General features: G+C 36.2%; 1 protein-coding gene across 3 annotated transcripts in view; it reads right to left on the bottom strand.

Annotated features, from left to right (window-relative positions):
- GMDS (GDP-mannose 4,6-dehydratase) overlaps positions 1-22,397 on the bottom strand; it is a 761,839-nt gene that overhangs the window by 434,902 nt on the left and 304,540 nt on the right. The window lies entirely within an intron of this gene.

Genomic DNA, 22,397 nt, shown 5'->3' with positions numbered 1-22,397 from the left:
ATGAAGAAACAAATGTATATGATGTCCAAGATGTCACATGATTGTCACATGATTCAACTCTGTACAACTCTTTCTGAATTTAAGCTTGTAAAATACAGGAGGTTGTTTTCAAATCCAAAGAGTAGATTATCATTAGCTTCTATATTTCAAAAGAAAAGCTACTGGTTCATATGGTTGAAAAATATAATAAGAGGGATGTATATTAATTTCCCTCATATAATATATTCAAAAGATCACACACACACACACACACACACACACACACACACACACACACACCTCTTGTCATAATCTTCAGGAAAATACCCAATTTCTAAAAGTAAGTGAGAACAGTTTCTAATATCTACAGCTAAACTGACTGAGGCTTTTATAATTTCACATTATCCTTCTTACCATAAGATATGTTAAATTAGATGTATTTTACAAGGGATTAAGTGCACTCTGAAGAGGAAAGTATTAAAGAGGTATTCTCTCCTTCACCTTATCTCAAAGCAAAATGTTTTTCCACTTACAAAAATGATTGTAGAAAATTATATCTTTTAGTTAAAATAAACCTACAGGCATTTAATTTTTAAAATTCATATTGTTTAGAGACTTTTCCCCCTACAGATACATTTCTCAATAAACATACAAAAATCACTGAAAGGTACTAAGGGCCAATTTATTCAATTTGCACAAGCCTGAAAAAGGAGAAAAACTACATGTTGCCTATCCCAAACAAATAATGAGGCTACAGTGGATATGCTACAAAATGTACTCCTTGGTATATTCCCAGGCCAAAGTAGGCCAAGCACAATGCAATGCACACTTTTCCCTACTGCCTTATGAATGACCTCAATCTTCACCTGGAAAAATCACTCTCTGGAGGGTGTGAGGTAATTCTGCCTTCATGTTTGCCCAGTACTGAGTGTTTCTTGAAGAGAAGCTGATAGTTTTGTATATGCATATGGTGTTTTGGTAACATGGTCTATTGTTCACTAGGGACTCTGTTCAGACTACTAAACTCATTTCATTTAGGCCTGAAGGTTAAGCTCAAATGGCAGCTATGAAATAAATGGGAGGTGGGAGAGTAGAAGAAATAACACTTCATGACTTGGACAGACAGTGTGGCATACCGGACAGGAAATCTAATTTAAACAATAAGTTACTCTGAGAAAGAGATTGGGAGGAGCTTGAGTTACGTGAGGGCACCATCATGGTGACCACCATCTACTCTGAGATCAGGATAAAGACTGGTCACAATTTGGAATTCAAGAGCATGAGGAAGAGTAGTGCATCTTAAACCACCTGCCTTGCTTCTAGCTCATCTCTCTCAGCCATTATCTAGGAAAGCAACTCCTGCAGAGAAGGAACCAATCATCCGCACTAACTGCCAAACATCTATATGGCAAGAAAGTCAGACAAGCTAAAATAACAAGGCACCCTGATGGAGAGATAGGAGGTGGCAAATTTCAGGCAAGGTAAACTACCACTGCCTCCTCTCCTCAGAGCCCAGTAGAGGTAACCCAGGAGTCTGGACTCAGATTCCTCACAGAGGCAGTATCCCCAGACCCCTGCTGCTCCTTCAAGCCCAGAACTTACAGCAATCAGCAAGGAAGCAACTCCTGTGGAGAGGTGTGCTTGCAACTGCCTTTGAAACTGTATCAGACAATCCCTGAAGACCAAGAAAAGAAGTTCTAGCCACTGAAGTACTTGGAATGGTTAAAAGGTTCAACATTAGAAAGTGTTACGATGTGAGTAGTGGAAATGTCATCAAAGATGATACATTCTTACTATCTGTTTTGCCATTGTATTCTGAGGACTCTAAGGTACTCTCTTTTCATCCGACTTAGGACTGAGATCTTTTGCATGTGTTGTCTCCCCAGTTAATATGTGAGCTGCTTGAGGGAAGACGTTATTTTACTTTTTGTATCCTTTACACTTAAGACATGCCTTTGCACTTAATACTTATTCATCCACTCACAGACTGCTGGAGTCGAAGTAATTTTGACACTGGCTGTGTGTTCATGTCAAACCACAATCTCTCTGAGCTTCCTGTTTTCCTATCTCTAGGATAATGAGGGTAATGAGGTGAGGTACCTCACAGGCCCCAGTGAAATAAGGCATGTAAAGTATTTTCAGCATTTTAAAGAGCAACATCAATTCTAGCACAGTAAACACTGACTGACACACAGCAGGCACTAAAGAAACGCAGGCTGACATTACATTATTATTCATACTTACCCATACAAAGATAATAATATAGAACTCTAAGACACTGCCTGGCATACAGTAAGTGCCAAATATGTGTTGAGTGACATTTCACGATGATGAAGGTTTGTGAATAGGAGAAAACCAAATGGGCTACTTTTTCCAAATTCTTTTTAAAGATGAACTTAACTATCAAAAAGAGAGCCCTTTCAGGGCTTTTGGCTAGATCAATTAAATAGAAATGACAGAAAAGTCACATCTGAACGCAGTCATTATCCTAGTTGCTATTTCAGTTTATCTACTACTTATACATCTATGACTGTCTACACTGCATGTCTCTGTGAAGCTTTACAAATTCATTTTCAGCCTAAGTCAAATACTACTTTTTTCTTCACCATTATAATGACAGGAAATAGGGTAGCATATTTTTTTCTCCTCATTTTCCACTAGTTACGCTGCTTTTAGACTTCTCTGGAACTCTTGAACGTGCCTCCTTCCCCAGGAAATTCATCATTGGGAAATCTCATTACGCTTCACAACTGAATCTGCCTGTCACAACTCATTAGTGCCCTCTGCCCTTCTGATTGGACCCTGTGACAGGGGGGCAGGGCAATGGGCTGTTGAGCCTCTATTTAAAGAGGGGACTCAGGACAATTTTCTCCCTATTTCCCACCAAATAGTAACTGTGATGATACTTTTAACCATGGGATTTTTTTGCTATTGTTCAGTTTTTTGCTGTTCAGTTGTGTCCAATTCTTCGTGACTCCATTTGAGGGTTTCTTGGCAAAGATACCAGAGTAGTTTGTCATTTCTTTCTCCAGCTCATTTTACCAGATGAGGAAACTGAGGCAAACAGTAACTTGCCCAGGGTCACTCACATATCTAGTAAGTGTCTGAGGCTCTTAAACTCTTGAATAAGTCTTCCTGATTCCAAGTCCAGTGCTCTAACTACTGCACTGTCCTAAGAATGACTAACAAAGTAGCTGTACTCCTCTAGGCCCCATATGTTAGAGAACTTAATGATTAATTCAAATGAAATAGTTTAATTATCTCTTTTGGACTGATGAACCACAAACATGCCATAATCTAGTCAAAAATAAACCAGATTAAAAATTGGTAGTTTTATTTGGTAGAGACAGAGATTCAGTTAACCTTGAAAATGTATTCCCACTGATAACAAAGAGGGTGTTGTATTTTTTTAAGAATGATCTGAAAACAGTATCATCCGAAAGTCACAAAATAGCATGTTGCCCTCAATATTGACATTCTCTACGGCAGAGAAGGGTGAATGATTTTTTAGCACCTCACTTAAATACTGTTCAGTACTATGGAGAATTCCACAAAAGCTACATTCATTTTGGAACCCATTCGTAGTGGATGAAATAGCGCATAACCAAAAAGACCATAAGGTAGAATCACCAATGAAGCCACTTTAATAGCAAAATACATTTCCATTAGAAAAATTAAGTTGTGAACTCATCTCAAAAACATTTTTGAGTTAACATATATTTATGTGGTAGTGGACTAGAGATAATAAAAATTGGCAGATAAAGCAAATTTAAAGTGTTTTGATAAGGGAAGTAATATGGTCATTTTGAACAGTATTAATGGTAAAGGAAATAATATTCTCTGGGGAATAAAAAATATGAATCGTTCACAAAGGAAAGGGAGAGGATAATGTGTGACCAGAATGTACCACTAATAAAGGAAATGTGAGAACAGGAGGAAAAAAAAATGAAATCAAAGAAATGCATGATGAAAAAGTAGACAGGTTGGTCAAGTGGTAAAAGCAAAAGATTTATATATAAGTTGATAATTAAATTATCTCATAGTAAATAATATATGTCTTCTGTGGACACCTCAGATATCCCATGACAAGTATTTAACAATCTCACTTGGAGGAGATGGGTCACAACACACATATATCTGAATATTTAATCTTTGAACTAGGCCCTTCTACAGGAACTTGAAGTACTTATAATATTTTGAAGGAATAATTATCATTATTTTATGAGTTAACATGAAAGGTGATTCACCTCAAAGTCAAAAAGAGTGGGCTTCAAGTCCCACTTCTATCATAAACTGGCTATGTGATTGTGGACAACTCTTTTCAGTGTTTTAGGCATGGTCCACTGAGGTGGAGAGAAGGCGCTAAACTACACTGGTCCAGTGAAGTTCTCACCTGTTCACTTTCTCCCCTTTGTGGCTACCCTCTGAGAAAACAGTCTTCAGTTGGTGCCTCAGTTTCCTCTCCATCTCCTTCTGTTTTAAACCTTGTACAACGTGGCTTTTAACCTCCTTATTTCAATACATGCTCTTTCCAAGCTACAAATGACCTCTTAATTGGCATATCTAACAGCCTTTTCTCAACCCTCATTCTCCTTGATATCTTTGTATTATTTGACAGCATGAGTTATATTCTTCAAGATGTTGTCTCTTTACTAGGTTTCCACGACACTGCTCTCCTGCATGTCTTCCTATCTGTCTAGCTGTTTGTTCTCAGTCTCCTTTGCTGGTTCTTTTTTTCCCGTAATGCCCATTAACAATGGAAATGTATCCCAAGGCTGTGTTGTAGTCCTTCTTCTCTTTTCACTCTATAACTACTTCAGTTTTTGATCTCATGAGCACCCATGGGTGCAATTATCATCTTTATGCAGGTGATTCCCAGACTTCTATATTCGGATTTATTTTGTTTGCTGAACTACAGTCCCATATCTCCAATCTCCCTGTGAATATTTCAAATTGGATATCCTATAGACATCTCATATCAAAAACATTACCTTTTCCCCCAAACTACCCCTTATTCTGAAATTCTCTATGATAGCTGAGAAGACCACCATTAGCCCAGTTGCCTAAGCTCAAAGTCTTGTTACATATGTACTTCATTCAGTTAGGCAATAAGCGTGTATTAAAGCATTTGCTGTGTTCTAGGTAAAGAGCCTAGAAAAGCAAGCAAAAAGATAGACTCTTCCACCAAAGAATTCTCAGAAACAGAAGCTGAAAGGGATGGGAGAAATAGAAGAGCAGATGGGGGACATGGTAGAATGTTAGAAGAAGTCCAGAATATAGCTCAGAGAGGAGTATATACATAAATATTTATGCATGTGCAGGTCTCAACCAGTGATTTCATAGCTAGTCTGTGAACTCCTCACATGTGGAAACTCCCTCTACCCGTTCAAGCCATAAATTTGTTTGCAATGTACAACTTATAGAGCTGCCTAAGATGAGAAATAAAAATAAATTTACTTGCCCAGAGTCACAAAGATAGTATGAGTGAGAAGAAGGCCTGGCACCAGGGCTTTCTGACACCAAGGCCAGCTTTCTACCTCTCATGCATTGATGTTCCCATTTTGTGGAGGAGGAAAATGAGACTCAGAAATGACTTACCTATAAGCAGGCAGTAAGTACGAGTATAATGCAATAATTGCAATTCTAATAGTGCTTGGCCTTAGTGTAGTGACCTGCAAGTTTCAAAGCACCTTCATATCCATTACCTCATTTGCATTTAATTGTTTTATTTTAGCACAAAAGGCCTTAGGGATAGAGGACTACTTCAAGTACTAGTTCTGACAACCTCTCGATAGCCTCAGTTTCCCCATGTGTAAAATGACTGCCTATACTGGCATTCCCTATCTCACTTAGTTGTTGTAAGAGAGTGCTCTGTAAATACTAAATCACCCAGAAGTTAGAGCTGTTTGTATTTGTATCAGGAATCAGAGTGCTGGCTCTCAGGAATCCTTTATATCAATTGAACTAAGTCAGACTTCAAGCATCGTCTTTGTGGGGGAGGCAAACAGAACAAATATTCTCAGTTTTACTTAAGCGTCCCCTGGGATCCACGAGGGCTAAATTACTTACTTAGTGGCAGTGCTAGAGCTAGTTCAATGTTCTTTCCACAGCAAGTCCTTTTTGTGTGGATGTATGTATGTACATATTCCAGCGAATAATTTTTTATTAGCTATCTTTAAAAAAAAAAAATTTTTTTTTCTTTAAGACCTTATCCTTCAATGACTATGAAGTATATAAATACAAAGAACTCTGTGAACTTTGTAAATATTTAGCCGATTAAAAGATAAAAACTGGGGGCTGGGGAAAGGATATAATTGAATCATTCGAATAACTGAATAACTAATTAACATAGGAATGTATAATGAAATAATTCTTAGAGCTTAGTGATAAATGATGAAAATGGAGTGTAAATTTGTTTGTCATGGTTTTTGTGAACTTTTGTTAGTCCTTTACAGGTAAGATATTTCTCCCAAAATATAAGCAATTTTTTGAAACTACAGAATGTTAGAGTTGGAAGAGACCTCCAACTTCATCTAATCACCTTATTTTGTGATAATTATTACCATTAGCAGTAAGTTTTAGGAGTGTAGAGTTGTAGCTTGACCATTTATTTTCTTTTCAAATAATCTTGTTATCTCTTTATACCACCTTAATTTCAAAATACATTCCCCTTTCCTTCCCAATCTGAAAAGTTTTCCTTTGTGACAAATAAAGGGTGGAGTGGGGGAGGTGTCTTCAACAATCTTTAACAATAAGGTAACCACATATGATAGTATATATGCATATTCCACACCCAAGTTCCCTCATATGTAAAAAAGAAAGGGAGCTATGTTTTCTTGCCCTCTCTTTTGGGAGAAAAGGGAGACAGCAAACTTGATCATTAAACTTACACAAGTTTAACCTATATCTTTTCTGCTATGTACTACATTTAAAATGTTTATAGAAACCCACTTGAAATAAAACTAATGACTGTGTTCTTTTTTACTATTAACAACAGTTAACAATTTAAAAAGTACTTTGTTTTACAAAGTATTTTCTTCATAACAACCTGGAAAAGGGGTGGGGATGGTCCTTGTGTTATTATTCCTATTTTACAGAGGAAAAAACAGAGTAAAAACAGACAAAGGTCAAACAGCTTCTAGGTGACAGAAGCAGGGCTCAGACCCAGTTAGTTTGACTACAGATCCAATGCTATTCAACCAAAAAGCCTACAGGCCTAAGTCAGTAGCTCTGAGCTGAGTGCTACAATGATATTGTTCAATAAAGCTGCCGGAAATGTTAGGCTCTGTCAGTTGAGGCTGAAACAAACCCATAAAGAAGTAAATAAATTGCCAATTAATCTACAAATCAACAGATGAATGGATGAATGAACAAATAGGTAAACAAATGAATAAATGCATGAATACATGAATAATCAATCCTGCCATCTACATTTTTACCTTGTCAGACTCATGACAGTCAAATAACATAAAGAATCATCAGACTCTTTACAGTCAAATAACATAATGTCTGAAGCTTTTGTACACAGTTCCAAAATGACCTTATCACACAATTAAGAACAGAATGAAACCCTGTATATGGAACTAATTCAGTTTTTAAAAGGACAGGCAGTTAGCCATAACTTCTTAGTACTGAGACATACAGAGAGAGAGAGAGAGAGAGAGAGAGAGAGAGAGAGAGAGAGAGAGAGAGAGAGAGAGAGAGAGAGAGACAGGGAGACAGACATAGACACAGACACAGAGAGAGACAGGGAGAGATTTTCTTGTGGCAATGGGAACAAAAATGAGATACATAGGAGACGCAAAACACTTACTCTAATATTTGATTTCATTCCACTCCAACAAACCAGAAAGTGTTATGCTAAAAGAGAAAAAGGAACCAGGAGGATAACAGCATGAATGAGCCACAAAAGCCAAGACCACACAGACAGAACTGTTTACAGGTTCATGAGTTTTTTAATCTTCAAGTTGAAGTTATTAATCTGGAACAGTTGCAATAAAATAACTTTATATTTTGATTTTTTTCCCTTCCTGAGTTAGCAGAAGCTCCCCACAACTCAAATGGCTGGCTATTTTTCTCACTTGCCAGCTGGGACAACATGCAAATTTAATTTTAGGCAGTTACCTAAAGAGGGGAATAATGAGGCAGATACAGGTGAGGAAAATTATGAATACAGTTGGCAGAAAATGCTTTCCTGAAGTGCATTTATCTTTCTGAGATGCTTTTCTTTTGGGGCTTCTTTCTTAAAGGTTCCAAAATTTCTGAATTTAAAATAAAATCACACCCAACATTATAACTGGGCTTCCAATGAAAAATGGGCATATTGCTTCAGTGAAGCCTGGCTTTATGAAGAAGTTACAAAGAACCAATGGTTCACAATTTGGGGAATTTTGGATATACATAATAATCTGTCACTTGAGGAAAGATAATTCTGCTTAATCCCAAACTCACTCAATTTACACATATTCCTAAATACAATCACATGTTCTTAGACAATCATTGCTCACAAACCACAAGAAAAGTTAAGGGGGAAGCAAAAAGATAGAAATATAAGAGAAACAGAGAAAAAGCACTTGTTTAAAGTTTCTTATGATGGCTTCCCCTCTGAAAAAATCGTTGTTCTTGAAAACTTCAGCTATTGTTTACAATTTCATTCCCTCACTGCAATGTCAAGACAATGAGTCCATGAACTGGAATTCACCACGAAATGTCATTTCTCTTTGACAATCCATATAACTCAACTCAGAAGAAAGACAAGGGATCTAACTGACATCCAACATTCTTTCAGACTTGTCCTGATCCAATTACTAAATCAATTTTTCTTAGTAAGTCTCTTTTCACAAAATCATCACAAATTTTCACCTCTTGGACTTCTCCAAAAGTTCCCTTGGCCCTGTGGCCTAAAGTCTTTCTTCTCCTTTAATTAAGGCTGGATATCACTCAATTCTCCAAAGATAAAACTCAGTCCTTTTATTTTTGTAAAAATCTTTTATTTAAAAAGAATATTAGATAACTTTCACTTGCCTCCCATCACTCTATTTAATGCATGATATTCTCCTGTCCATTTTAAGGTGTTTAGGTAGCTTGAAAGTAAACATGGAGGGGCATATTATGTATCACCATGGAGCAATGGGATAAAAAGTTCTAGAAGGGGTGATATGCCAAAAGAATGCAAGTTTTCTGTAGTAAAACTCTAAAACTATGCAGAAATAACAAGTGAGCTTACTAAAACATCTATTAAAAAGGAATACTGGAGGTATTTCATTCTTTTCAAATGAATTTTTAAAACATTTTAATCTTATTTCCACTTCTCTTCTGACTTCAACATTAAGTACATTTGGAATTACAAGAAGTGAGAAACACCAACAATTTAGACTGAATCATAGTTTAAGTAGTTTTACAACTATCAGTCCTCAGTGACTAAGTAAGCAAAGAAAGATGGAAAATAGACTAGAATATGAAGGTAAAAGAAGCATGACTAATCTAAAAGAGTGAAGCTACCAAGCTTTGGAATTCATCTTATGATTCATCCCTTTCCTAAATGACTTTCCTAATTATATTCTGATTAAGTAGACAGTAAAAATGAACATATTCATGGCTGGAAGTTTATGAACTAAGAGTGTGTTAGATGATATAGGAAAAGTCAGATCAAGACTAATATTTGCTGAAAATAATTTAGAGATGATTACTTTCCTAGTTGGGAAGAAGCCTATAAAGTATCTGTCTAGTGTGTGGTTGGTTGGTTGGCTTTACTTTTTAAGAGCTATTAGTCTGAGCCTCCACATAAGCCCTGTTGCAAAGCTCCATCAAGGTGGAGTGACCATAGAATCTGAAGAGGTTGCTTTGGGTTTCACATAGGTTCCTCAAGTGCCTGTCAAGCTGAGGTGGCAGATGAGTCTTAACTATGTCTGTTGTCTGATGGCCAGCTTAGCCAAGTGTCAAGAGACTCATCAATATGGTAGACCCTAAGTGATGAATTCTTTGGCCACAGAAAATCATGAAAGAAACAATCCCTCACTGCATGTCTCTGGACTTCAGTGTTCTCTGGAATCTCATTATCCTGCAGGATAACATGAACTCTGAAATGCACACCTACTCTGTACCCCCTGGCCCTGGAGTCCCTCCTAACTCTGTTTAGGGAGAGGGGAGGGTAGACAGTGGTGAATTCCTTGATCCTCCATTAAGGAAGGTCCCTAGGACAGCCATAGATTCCTATATGACTACACTTCTCTGGATTTTACCATGTGATAGTGGATGCTAGACACCCTCCTCTTCTCTGCAGTTTCTTTTTATGTATTTCTCCCATTAGATTGTGAGCTCCTTGAAGGCAGGAACATTCTTTTACTTTTCTTTGTATCCCCTGTGCTTAATAATAAATGACTTAAAAAATGTTATTGATTGACAAAAAAAAAAATGGCTCAAAATCTCCAGTAACTCCTTTTCATTTCCATAATCATACTGTTAAGAAAAAAAAGTAGGAGAAAGGTGGAGAGAGGAGATTGTTATTATATTAATTGTGATACCCTAAATATAAGTTTATTATATTAATTGTGATACCCTAAATATAAGTTTATTATATTAATTGTGATACCCTAAATATAAGTTTCAATAACCAACAAGCTGATATATTCTGGAGGGACTAAACCATACCTCACTATATATGAAACGAGAAGACAGAAAGCAAAGGCTGAAGAAGTAAAGCCAGTTTATGAAGAAGGTTCTGCTGGATAAATAGGAAAACATACTTTGGAATTCAAAAATAAAAGGTCCAAAGGATGACAGACTATTCAGAAGACTTGTGGCTGAACATCATCACAAAAGACAAAATAATCTTTATCCTAATGGAGAGGAAACTACTGATTAATAATAATGGAATCATTTCAGAAGTAGGCCTACAAACTATCCAATCAATCCAGTAATTAGAAGAAAGGCTGGCAATGAAAAGGTACCGGATGCAGTGAAAAGAAATACAACCTGACCTTTCCAGATAGGCAGCTAAAATAGGAAAAAAAACCCCTCTTCATCACTTAGCACACAGACATTCAGATGAATTTCAAAATACATAGGGTAAAGACATTCACTTGCTAAATCTCTTACACAAGAATAATGGCTGTAAATTAGTTGTTAGGATGGAACCAAAAGAGGCCAGAAACCATGTAAACCAGTATATATGTGATTTTCCTTGCTTCGAAGAGAAGAGAAGATGTAAGACAAGGATGGAAGAAAAAGAACAGTATTGCCTACTAAATACGTGATAAGACACAAGGGAAAGAAGACAGCAAGCAAGTCTTTTCAAAACACTTAATTTATCACATTACTTCCATACTTCACAAACTGAAATCAATAATAATACAGCAGACATATAGCAATTAAAATTACTGCAATAAAAAAGGATAAGAAACACCTCCCCACAATATATGACATTCTGAAACAAGAGAGGAGCACTCAACAAAGAATACCTATCTTCTACAGCCCTGCTTGGTCCAGTGTTTCATCATTGTGCCCACAAACTTCACAAACCTCTGTTTCTAGCTTTGGCTGAGGTTGATTCTTTCATTCTCCATTAAACAAATACTTATTATGTACCTAGGATGTACTGAGCACTATGTGAGGTGGCAGAGATAGCCATACAAAAAGAATGAAATAATCCCTATACTTGAGGATTTTAAGTCTAACTGGGGAGACAAGTACTTGCAGAATAAATATAAAGAAAAGAAAAATAAGATGGAGAAGATAAAGAAAGAATAAGAAGAGGAAGAGAAGGAGGAGGAGGAGGAGAAGAAGGACTGAGAAAAATCATATAACATAATGAAAAAATATTATTGTACAATGGAAAGTGACTCCAAAAGTTTTTTAAAGGCAACATATTCTATGAGTTCTCCCAGAAATGATGAAAATAACAAAGATTTCCAGAATTCACTCAGGAGAGTTACAGAGGTATTATTCAGCTCTGCTTTGAAAGAAAAGAATAAGTAGTCTGTTCTATGACTGCAGTATCAAGAGTGATCACAATTTATGACGAATAGAAATTCAAAGATAATTATAAAAATCATGGGATCTCAATTTTTTAAAAAAGAGAAAACTATGAAAATAAAAGTGGTAAACACTAGAAAAGGGGCATCTTTTTTAAAATAGAAAAAATTTTCTTTGAGTTATTACAGGGAAAAGATGTTTGTCAAAGCTGCTTTGCACAGTGACAGAAGATACCCAATATAGGGTCCAAATGGAAAAGAAATTTTGTACTGTTAGTATGGTTCTCCAGAAGCTCTTGACTGCAAATGACATCATATGGATTCTAATTACATCATGCCAAAGAACAAATCAGTGCCTCTTAAATGAGTTCCATAATCACTAAAAAGAGTTGGATGTAGCAACACATATAGGAAAAACCAAATAAAATAAAAAATGTTTATTTTTGAGACTATGATATGCAATTATGTGAACAGTATATACTGTGCATAGACAATGAGCCAGACTCAGAAGTGAATAAGAGAGGTGGCTGGAATGCCTTTGGGAGGAGTAGGGTTAAAAATCCATGGAGGACCTTTTAAAGGAACACAAAATCAAAATAAGGTCTTTAGATCAATTCAAGTCATTCACACAGAATAAGTGGGACTGACTGATGATCAGATAGCAGAGAGAGAGAGAGGGAGAGAGAGAGAGAGAGAGGGAGGGAGAGAGAGAGAGAGGGAGAGAGGGAGGCAGGAAGAGGGAGGGAGGAAGGGAGGGAGGAAGAAGGAGGGAAGGAGGGAGGAAGAGGGAAGGAGGAAAAGAGAGAGAGAGGGAGAGAGAGGGAGAGAGAGACAGAAGGAGGGTGGGAGAGAGAGAGGGAGGGAGGGAGGAAGAGGGAGGGAGGGAAAGAGAGAGAAAGGGAGAGAAAGACGGAGGGAGAGAGAGAAAGGGAGGGTGGGAGAGAGACAGAGAGAGAGAGAGAAATAGGGAGGGTGGGAGAGAGACAGGGAGGGAGAGAAAGAGAGAGGGAGGGTAGGAGAGAGAGAGACAGAGAGAGAGAGACGGAGAGAGAGAGAGAGAGAGGGTGGGAGACAGACAGGGAGGGAGAGAGAGAGAGGGAGAGGGAGAAAGAGGGAGGGAGAGAGAGAGAAGAAGAGAAAGAAAGAGGGAGGGAGAGAGAGAGGGAGAGGGAGAGAGAGAAAGAGGGAGGAAGAGAGAAAGAGAAAGAGAGAGAGAGAGAGAGAGAAAGAGGGAGAGGGAGAGACCGAGAGAGACCGAGACCCCACTGGTACTGAGTGAATTTTTTGCTTCTGTTTTGACTGAGGAACATAGAAGACTGATATTCCCAAATTGTCAGGAAAATCAGAATGGCATGAAGAATGGAAAATACACAAGGTATTCTATTCATAGACAAATAGAGTATAAATGAGTCAGGACTAGATGGCACCTAACAAGATGCTAAGCTATTAAATTGTGTAATTGGTCGCCGAAACCTTAACTAGTGGCATAATTAAAAATGCCACTATGATGATAGACAACTCCTATCCATAAGAAAAATTCCAGGGGTGACCCTGGGACCTAAAGAAGAGTAAAATCACCACCACTTAAAACTACACTATTCAATCCAGCCAGGAGGACCCCTAAAAACTAAAGGATACATAAGCTCCTAGAAAAAAAAAAAAAGAAATATGTGGTTGCTCTAAGGGCAAATCCTATCTAACTAATTTATGAATTCTTTTTTGCAGGGGAGGAGGGACCAGGAGGGGGAGACAAGAATTATATAGTGCCTTCTATGTGCCAGGTATTGTGGTAAGTACTTTATAAAGATTATCTCATTGGATCCTTACAACAACCCTAGAAGGTAGATATTATTATCTTCATTTTACAATTGAGGAAACTTGAGAATAACTGACATACTCAGAGACAAGTAGGAAGTGTGTGAGGAAAACTCCAAACTCAGGTCTTCCTGATTTTAGGCCCAGCACTTTACCCACTGAACCTTCTAGCTGCATAGGGATTAAATGTGGATAAATATGAACATAGGATTATAATTTATTTAGAGTTCTCAAATGTTTCCTAGATGTCATAAAATAGTCTAGTAGAAAACATGTGCATGTATATATGCATATTTACATACATGTATACACACACATACATACACAAAGACACAATATAAAACTGAGTCAGGGAGACGAGAGAGGGAGCAATGTTTTACTGCACATAGGGAACTTCCTTGGTAACAGAAAACACTGAGTTAGTATAAAAAGATACCTTACTGGGAAGGCACAAAAACAAGAGACTCTCCTAGGGATCTAATCATTTTTTTGAGCTAAAGCTATCTCAAATCTTCTAGATATTTTTCATATTACTTACCAAATAGCTAACACAGATTTACTCATTTAGAACAAGTGGCAATTAGCAGGAAACATGGTGATGATAGGTTTGTTTCCTCTATCCACTTCAATCAATCAACCAACATTTATTTAACCCCTACCATGTGCCTGGCATTGTAGTAAGTGCTAGGGACACACAAAAATGGAAAAAGACATTGTGACTTATTCTCTTAAAAAAAATTCATAATGTAGAATAACATTCAGAGCAACAGCACACTTGATATATAAACACTAAGTTTAAGGCTGTTAAGCAGTATCTAGCAAATCATTTGGGCTGAGAAAGGAAAAATCATTTGAAATATTGATGTCTTTTAATTAAACAGGATATGGGAAATTACTAGCCAAATAATGTTGTAGAGGAGGAAAAAAATGTTCTACTTTGAAAAGTCTCACAATAAAATTGCTGTATAGTACAAAGCTCAGATTATACAGGATACATGTCTTCTTTTCTTTTGAATAATGGCTATGATGCTCCTACTGCAATGTAGGTGGATACCTAATTTCTTGAGGTCTAGAAACTGGTGTGGGAAAAAAGTTAGGTAAGAGAAGAGTGACATAGTGACAAGAACTGGAGAGTGGTGACTCCACCTATGGCATTTTAGCCAAATGGAAAATGAAATAATAAATGATTAGGTCAAAGAGGGATGAAGCTATTGTCCTAAAGGAAGAAAAATCACCAGAATCAAGTTAGAATTAAGTAAGATAGGCTGAGTTCAGTGGAATAACAGAGCAGATACAACAAAATTTTAAAAATTTTGGACCATGGAGGCAGAAAAACACAAAACTGGTGGAAGAGCAAATGGAACCTCCCAGGTAACTGAAATAAAATGTAGGGGAAGGGTGGGAAGTCGGGGAAAGGGAAGAGAAAGGTGGGTGTGGCAACAAGAGTGATACAATAAGCAAAGATCTGCCCAGAATTGAAGAGCCCTTGATTTATCAGATCCCTCAAGGACTCCAACACAGCAACAGCTTCTGGTCACCCCAACCTTCTCAACTCTATTCTGGGTTCTTTGGTGAAAGAAAGGAACATCTGAAACAAAAAGATGAGATCGAGGAAGGGTCAAAGGTTGCCAAAGTGTAATGGGTTTTGGAACTTGCCTTGTTGAAAAGGAAATCAGAATCTGCAAGAGGCAGCAAACACATAGTCTCAGTCTTGTCTGGGAATAATCAGTGAAATTTCTATGTTAAAGGCAGACCCAAGACCTCAGTTTGTCCCTACCTGAAAGCAAGATGAATAAAGTTCAGCGTTGTCTGCAAACCAATCTATTGGCACACTTACAACAGTTTGAAAAATGTGCTGTCTAGAAAACTACTGAGTGCCAGTAATTTTCAAGTTAAAACATCTCCCTCATTCAAAAGAACTTCACTTTCCTTTCAGATTTATTACAAGGAGACAAGGTCTTTGTATTGAATATAATCTGTAAAGGTCTTTGTCTGTGTTTAGAAATTATATGAGAAATGCCCCGCTCTGGAGGTACTGTGAAACAAAATGAGAAGCTGTTACCTGTTCAGTGTGTCTCCAATTTTTCCTTTCAAAATTAACTAACCGCTGAAGTACAAGTGTAGTTCAGACAAGTATAATTTGAATAGGGCCTCACTACATGACTACCAGACACTGATACTGTTAGACCACTCTGTCAGGGGCCTAATTCCTCATTCTAGCCATGCTATGCAGTAGTGTTGTGATGAGCACACAGAATGGAGAGAGAACAGATTAGGATTGCATGTTTAGCATGACAAATGACTTCCAATTTACCTCTGGGAAATGTCTTCACCATTTTCTACACCCATTTCCTCAATTATACCCATTCTTTCATTACCAAAAAAGATAGTAAAACCACACATACACAGTGATACAAAACCACACTCATACAAACCTTAATCCTTCCCCATTTAAGTAACAAAGAAATTACTATAAATTCCTAGGGATAACTAGTCATATAGACCGGGAACTCTTCATTAATACTTCATCTTTATTTTTCTATATGGGGACAAGTTTTTAATCAAAAGCATCAAGACTTGAAAACTGAAGCACAAGAAGGACAGGCAGGAGGTAACGCGAGAACGTGAGATTCTCAACAGCTCTGAACTTCTATCACAAAAATATAAGCTCCCTATTAGTTTTACCTATCTTCCCTTCCATTCGTTATTAATTTGATGGAACTTGGGAGTTGTCAAGACTATTTGGTGCAAGCAATTGATCTTGTAGAATAATCACCAACCCACAATTCAAAGGCCTTGTCTTCCGAAGAACATTGTACACTAACAGCAATGCTGTAAGGATGATCAGCAGTGAAAGAATGAGCTGCTTCTGATCAATACAGTGATCCAAGACAATGCCAAATGACTCATGATGATGAAGTCTGAATGCCGAGTGAAGTATACTTTGTTTCAGTTTCTTAACTTTTATTGTTTTATTTTGTTTGTATTTTCTTTTGCAACATGTCTAAGGTGCAAATATCGTATATGATTTCATATGTATAATCAATATCAAATAACTTGCCTTTGTAAAGGGATGGAGGGGGGTGAGAGGGATGAAGAGAACTTGGAATTCAAAATTTTAAAAAATGAGTATTAAAAAATGTTACATTTCGGGGGAGGGAAGGGGAAAGAATTGAAGACTTATGGAAGTGATAGTAGAAAACTGAAAACAAATAAATTTTTTAAAATGTTACATTTACTTGGCAAATATTTAACAAAATAAACAAAAATAATTAAAAAACAAAAGACTTCGTTTCATTTTAAACTATATAAACTTTAGTATAACGAGACAAATAGTCCTCCAGACAAGATGAACTTGGAGAAAGTCACGTATTTTTCAACAACTCCATTTTAAGTGGATGTTTATGTCTATCTTTGTATTTTATAATGTAAAAGAATAATTAACTCACTGAAAAGACCAAAAAAGTGAAATGCTCAATGATAGGTTATATAGTAAAATGGAATCGTACAAGAAGTTCTAAATAATATTAGAAAGTAAAGGAGGAAGAAGTTTCAAAAAGTCACCAGAGAACATTATTAAGAAGATATTAAAAGATATCTAATTAAGTGTCTTTATTTGTGCCAGGGGAATGTGTAACTATGAACAAAATGTGAGAGGGAAAGGAAACACTTCAAATATTTCTGTCAATTAAAAAAAAATTTCTACTGATTTTCACATGTTTTGTTAAACTCTATTTAAAAGTCAAAGCAGCCTACCTTAAAGAAATATAACTCTCATTCTCAGATGGAACATTGTTCTTCCACAATCATTTTCTGTGATTCAAATGAATTGAATAATCAGTGTTTTTTAAAACAAAAGGGAAACTTCTTTGGACACTTTCTAAGCAGAATACTACAGAGAATTAGAATAGATAGTGAATACATACATGCAAGTACACACGTATAATCAAAAAACATTAGAGCAGCAAGTGAGTTTATATTTAAACACAAATATATAAAGAGGAGCACTGTAGAACAATATGATGAGAAGAAATTTTCAAGATAATATTGTCAAACTTTTTTCATTTTGTATGTAAAGAAAAAAAAAGTCTACAAAATGAAGCATTTTATCCAAGTCCAGAATTAGAGGCAGAGGTTGGAATACAGCCCTGGTCTTATGACTTCTAGACTGGTGCTCTTTCAACTATATAGTGCTAGGAAGGTTCAGTGGAACAGTGGATAGAGCACTGGGCTTGGAGTCAGGAAGACCTGGGGTCAAAAGACCAATGATCTTTCAAGGAAAACCTATATTTAGTATAAATGGAAAGAAGGTTATATATAGGAAGAATGACTTAAAGAAAATATTCTGATGGTAAGGAGAACACAATTATAGCTCAAAGTTAATAACTGTCCCTTTAAGAAGAAATGAAATACCAATCTCAAATATTTCCATTTATCTGATGACAGCTCTTCCAAATGTGTTGCTGCTTGAACTGGCAAGCTCAGAAGCTTCAAAAACCCACCTTGTAGAGTTAAATGAATCTGGTTTTGCCTATTTATAAGTCAGACACAGGTCAGCTCTGAGGTATAACTTGCTTATATTTTAAAGACTTTTAAATCCTTTCACATAATTTTTAATCTGGTCTTCAACTCAGAGTGGTGGGAAATCCCAGAAGGAGGCCTATCAACATCCTGCTCAAAATAAATGATTCCCTTCGTATTCATGTTTTTTTCCCCTTATTTTTCTCAAATTTCCTCTTTTGGGATTATATATTATCATACCTGTTAACTGTAAGCATTCGTATAGTTACAAAATGTTTTTAGCTATCTTAACATTTAGAAAGAAATCATTAATTTTGTCAAGATAAAAATAACTGTTTCTGAATCTTATGCTTGGCATGTATAGGCTTGAGTAAAGAATTGTGCATTGGGATTGCTTTGGAGCGTATTTCTAAGACATTTGGTTCAGAAATTATTATGCTTTAGCTTCATAAGTATTTAAGCACATACTGAAACAAAATGCTCAAAATCTTTACACATGAGTTGTTCTATGTCATCAGGGAAAGGGGTGATTAGGAGCTGGCAATATTTCAGACTTGGAGATCTTTTCAGGAAGTAAAAGAAGCTGACCTTTGTAGTCACTGTGAGTACTGCTCACTGTTCTGCCTTTTTCTGACAACAGTAATCCTCCATAAATTTTCATATTGCTACAAGTGGTGCAACTTATAAAACTTTAAGCTTAATGGAAAAATAAATTAAAGTAGATAAATTTAATATAATGAAAGGATTGTGAAAAGGAGCCTAACCTAGTGACCTAGGACAGGGAGTTTAGGGATTGTGCATTCTAGCTGATTTCACTTTTGATTTGGTGTCTCTTTTTCAAAATGTAAAATAGGGATCATAATGTATCCTTACCTTATTGATATACAGTGAAACTTATATGACAATTTTTGAAATTCTTTGGGGTTGCAAATATAATGCATGATATAAAGTAAATAAAACATAATAAAATATATTAAAAATTTTACTTTTTCAGGACTCAAACACAAAAATATTCTACATTAACTAATAAAATGCCATCTAATCTACATGCAAGGTAGTCTGCAAATTTGCACAAGGTCAGATCACAAGGGAAGGCAACCTTTCTAGTCTATCACCATCAAACTATCAATTTTATGGATTACTTCAAGAGTCTCCCTACTCGTCTCACATTCCTTAATCCATCAGTGAAACCACATGCACCATCCTAACTTAATGTTTTCATCATGTTATATATATATATATATATATATATATATATATATATATATATATATATATATATATATATATATATATATATATATATATATCTTCTCAGAAATCTTTAATAGCTCCCTATTGCCTAAAGGTAAAGTCCAAACCCTTCTTCCTATACCATGGTACCTAATTGTCAGAACTATAGATATTGATTATTTATAAAAACCTGTTGAGGAAAGGGAACCAAGTGGTAGGTTGTATCTACAGAGGGAATACGCTGTGATCAGACTAAAAAAGCATAAAACACATGTTTAACAGTAAGCAAGATTCAGTATTCGATAAGCATTTATATTGTGCAAGTGACTGTATTTAGGGCTGTTGAACAAAGCAAAGCAGGAGCTCACAGTATCACAGAATTTCAGAATCAGAGAAAGTACTCAGCTAGTAGAATCATACCTAGCTCAGAAGGCAGATAAGCTATGTTAAGTTAGAGCCATACAAATGGTGGAGTAGTAGTGGAAAGCCAGACTACTGAGAATCAAAAAATATTTTTGTTACTTATTTTTTGGTTTTTGGTCCAATTCCCTTCATTTGTGAAATGAAAGGGTTAGAAAAGATTTGGTTATCCATTCATTGAATAACAGGCATTAACCACATATGGCGGTTAAGGTGTTAAGATGGAAGAATAAGATATGATCAGTATCTGCAAGGAGCTTACAATATAATTGAGGGGAAAAGACATAAAAATAATGTGTAAGAAAATAAACTTTGAAGACAAATTTCCTCAAACTTCCTTTGTATCGATTACAGAGCTAAACATAATATTATCATATGTTAGGCAGTACACAAATATTTGATAAATTGAATTTAAAATACAGTTATCCCTTCCACATGGTGGGGGTTAGGACCTGTGATCTGGAAAATACCTGTAAAACTTTTTAGCTATCTTGTTATGCCAGAGAGAAGTCTGAATTATAATGATATTAAAAGATAAACTATGTTGATTATATAATACCATACGTATGCTTTATGCATTTCTGAGTTTCCAAACTTTTTCTGTGTCATCTGCAGTTGATTGTGAACTAGGCCTGGAGTTAAGACAAACTGAGTTCAAATCCAGCCTCAAATACTTCCTAGCTGTATGAACTCAGGCAAGTAAGTTAAGTCATTTAATCTACATCTCCCTCAGTTTCCTTAACTGTAAAATGGGGATAATAATAGCTCATACGTCACTGGGTTTTGTGAGGATCAAGTGAAATATCTATAAAGAACTAAGCACTGTAAAGAGGTAAGGACTAGCATACAGTAATATTAGCTAACCCATATATAGCACTTACTTTTTGTTTTTCAATTGTTTTTCAGATGTCCAATCTTCACGACCCCTTTCAGGGTTTTCTTGCAAAGATACTGAAGTGATTTGTCATTTCCTTCACAAGCTCATTTTTACAAATGAAGAAACTGAGGCAAATGGGCTAAATGACTTGCCCAGGATCATATATGGAATCTTACAAGTACCTTCTGACTTATAAATATTTGATTGGTAAATGTAATATCTAAGGAAGGAGAGAGTTATAGTCACTCACTTCTTCCTGCTAATGACTTCAGTAAGTCAGTTAATAAGCATTTATTAAGCATCTATTATGTGCCAGGCACTGTGCTAAACTCTGGGTTACAAAAAGTCAAAAGACAGTCCATCCCTGCCCTCAAGAATCTCAGTCTAATGGGGAGACAACAAACAAATAAGAACAAAGCTGTGTTAGATCAACAACTCCACCTGGTGGCCAGTGGGGTGAGCTATCTCACCTTCACCATATCTTTTCTACCTAAGCACATACATACAGTATATTGTTTGGCACCCTGATTCCTCAGTCTGTTTTTGCTAGCAGTTCAGGTAATTTCATCTCTTTATCATAAATTAGATAGGCAGACAAAGATGGATAGATGAATAGATAGATAATCTCCTCTTGAAACTTATTTCTCTATTAACACATGTAGAAATCCACAAACTATAAGTTAGGAGAATAGCAGGGAATATTATAGGTCAGTGTTGGTACCCAAGACAGAGTTAAATGCCATTTATTAATGGAGAGGAAACAGTAAGTATGTTTTTAATTTCTATTCCTATAAATTAAATAGATAAGTAGACAGAGCATTTATTATGTACCAGGCATTATTCTAAACCCTGAAGATACAAATACAAGCACGTGACACAGTCCTAGATCTCAAGTAGTTTATATTCTAATGAGGGAAGATAGAATGGGCTATGGGGATAGTATATATGCAGTAGCAGTCCATGGGGATGGCCCGGCAAGTGGTGTGGAAGACTGGTCCTGGAAAAAATAAGGCAAACATTTATCTGTAAGACCTTGGGGTACTGGGATTCCAATAGGTAAAGGAGTTAGAAAGAAGGACACTGCTGAGCATAGGCAGTATGGTGTCGAGGTAGCTAGGTGGTAATATGTAAGTGTGGTTCTCAGTAGAATAAGGGGAAAAATCACCTATCAGAGTCTGGCATCCTAGAAGCACAGCAAAGTTTCCTGTGGAGGCAAGAAAACAACAGCCAAAGTACAGGCAGCAAGATGTAGAAATGGAGTTATAAATAATACGTTCTTATCAGACTTTCGACTCATTTCGGAATGGGAATGGCTAAAAAATTAGCTGGAAGAATCAGGATACAAAATTATGCTAATAGTCTATATAGATAGACAGTGATTATAACCCATGATGGAAGAAAGAAATAAAAACTATTTCAAATGGCATGAAATGCTGAGACTAAATCTACAATATTAAATTTAACTTTGAAAAATTAATTAACTGCATAATCAGAAGATGGGGAATATATTGCTTAATAGCAGATAACATAAAAAAAAAACCAATGGTGTTTATTTGGGGATGGTGGGGAACGCTGATTGT

This window comes from Notamacropus eugenii, chromosome 4, assembly GCF_028372415.1.
Source record: "Notamacropus eugenii isolate mMacEug1 chromosome 4, mMacEug1.pri_v2, whole genome shotgun sequence".
NCBI lineage: Eukaryota > Metazoa > Chordata > Mammalia > Diprotodontia > Macropodidae > Notamacropus > Notamacropus eugenii.
The sequence above is the reverse complement of the archived record's forward strand: the minus strand, read 5'-3'. Positions and strand labels throughout refer to the sequence as shown.